The sequence below is a fragment of the Panthera pardus genome, unplaced genomic scaffold (genome assembly GCF_024362965.1).
Source record: "Panthera pardus isolate Hobbes unplaced genomic scaffold, ASM2436296v1 HiC_scaffold_10, whole genome shotgun sequence".
Taxonomy (NCBI): Eukaryota; Metazoa; Chordata; class Mammalia; order Carnivora; family Felidae; genus Panthera; species Panthera pardus.
In genome coordinates, this window is record NW_026526655.1 from 77,612,966 (window position 1) to 77,615,580 (window position 2,615).

The window sequence follows — 2,615 nt, forward strand, 5'->3', positions numbered from 1 at the left end:
ATAGGAACTGTAAAAAACCTCTCCAAAGAAAACTCTAAAAAAACCGGTGAGAAATACAAATGAGGACTGGAACAAATTGAAAGAGTACTACATTCCTGAGTAAGTGGACTCATAAAGATTTCACCTATTCCTAATCTATACATTTTATATTTGTCCAATAAAAACACCAGTATTATATTTTTAACTTGATAAGCAGATTCTAAAAGTCAAACAGAAAATAGACAAGTAAAAATAGCCACAAAAATTGTAGGAAAATGAGTAATAACTCATTTCTAATATCACAAGAAATACCATATGAATCATAGCTCTGAAGCCATAAAAGAAGCTTTTTGTGCCTGGAACAGCCATGGCTCATGGTCCCAAGAAACATATGAAGCATACAGCAGCTCTAAGGCAGCGGATGCTAGATTAACTGGTGTGTCTGTTCCTCATCCAAATACATACAAATCTCCATAGGCTGAGATAATGTCTCCCTCTCATTATTTTCCTAAGGAGCAGGCTTATGTGTGCCCTAACAGAAGACGAAGTAAAGAAGATAAGCCTGTAGTGTTGCATTAAGATAGGCAGCAAGGTCCAAACTGATATAACCTACCTCCTGGTTTTATGGATGTCAAAAGCAGTGGCATTTAGACATCTTGGTGTCTAACCCGTGACACCAAGAGGCACTTTACTATTCATGGTATTCCATCTGAGGAAACCAAGTACAGGTTGTGCAAAGTGAGAAAGATCCTTGTGGAAACAAAAGGAATCCCTCATCCGATGACCGCTGATGCTTGCACAATCCACTACCCTAATACCCTCATCAAGGCGAATGACACTATTCATACTGATGTGGAGACTTGGGAGTTTACTAATTTCATCAAGTGTGACACTGGTAATCTGTATATGGTGACTGAAGGTGTTAACGTAGGAAGAATTGGTGTGACCACCAACAGAGAGCGACACAATGGTTCTTTCAGTGTAGTTCATGTCAAAGATGCCAGTGGCAACAGCTTTGCCAACCAGCTCTCCCACATTTTCATTATTCACAAAGGCAATAAACAATGGGTTTCTCTTCCCTTTGGAAAGTCACCTGCCTCACCAATGCTGGAGAGAGAGACAAGACACAGGCAGCCAAACAGAGCAGTGGGTGAAATGGTTTCTTGGTGACATGATTGGAAGTCTTTATACTTAAAGATAATACAGCATGGAAAACAGTGGTAAAAGGCAATATGGGACACTTTATAGAATACTTGTGTGAAAATGGCCTTTAAAACTATGAAAAACTCCTGAAATCAGTTAATAAAATGTTGATAAACCAAGTTCATCTACATATCAATTCCACTATAGTCAATGTCTCAGATAGAAAAAAATAGTTTGCCCAAAGTGAGTGATTTGAAAAGTGTTGAATGATAGGACAAAGCTAAGTGTAGGATTATAAGGAAAACACTAGAGTTGGTTCATTGTCTAAGAACTGGTATTAGCAAGACAGATCATCTCCTTCAAGCCTAAAGAGGTGAGGGAAGAACAGTTACTGGACTCAGATGAAGTTTTGTTTAAGACAGCTGGCTGGCAGAACATAATCCTGCAAGAATACAGACACCCTTCAGGGACTAGGGATGGAGGGAGGAAACCAGGGCTATGCATATCCTGCCTCTGCTCTCCTCCCTTCCTTTACTCTTCTGTGCCAGTACCCCTAATTGGTGGAACTTAACCAGGATCTATCAGTCAGCCCATAGAATTCACTCTTTTGAGGCATAAAAGCTCAAAAAAATATAGTAACTACAATTAGAATAGATGGGCTGGGGCGTGTGGGTGGCTCAGTCAGTTAAGCCTCCGACTTTGGCTCAGGTCATGATCTTGCAGTCTGTGAGTTCCAGCCCCGTGTCCAACTTTGTGCTGACAGCTCAAAGCCTGGAATCTGCTTCGGATTCTGTGTCTCCCTCTCTCTCTGCCCTTTCCCCACACTTGCTCTCTCTCTCTCTCTTTTTCAAAAATAAACATTAAAAAAAAAGAGATGGGCTTATTACATTGGACACAGCAAAGATCATCCTGAATTAGAATATAAATCACTGTAAAATACTAGATTGAAGCACAGAGAGAAAAAAAAATGAATGAAAATCAGAAAAGAGCAAGAGTTATATTGTATGTTGAATATTAAAACTTCTAACAGAAAAAGAGGCTAGGGAGTATATGACAGAAGCAATATTTGACGATAGACTGTCCAAGAATTTTCAAAAATTAATGAATGTTTGAACAAATGATGTTGGAAAAACTGGATAACCTCACTGCAAAAGAATGAAGTTGAACTTTTACTTTATGCCAATACCATGTACAAAAAATTAACTCAAAATGGATCGAAAGCCTAAATATAAGACCTGAAGTTGTAACACTCTTGAAGCAAACATAGGGAAAAAGCTTTGTGACATTAGATTTGGCAGTGATACCTTGGATGTGACACAAAAAGCAGAAAGCAACAAAAGAAAAACATATAAATTGGACTACATCAAAATTAAAAACTTTGTACATCAAAAGACATAGTCAACAGAATTAGAGGCAACCCGAAAAGTGAGGAAATATCTGCAAATCATATATCTGATAAAGGGTTAACATCCAGAATAAAGAACTCCTACAAC

General features: G+C 38.4%; 1 pseudogene; it reads left to right on the forward strand.

Moving 5' to 3' along the window:
• Positions 1 to 346: 346 nt before the first annotated feature.
• LOC109269727 (40S ribosomal protein S4-like) lies at positions 347 to 1,133 on the forward strand (annotated as a pseudogene).
• Positions 1,134 to 2,615: the final 1,482 nt, after the last annotated feature.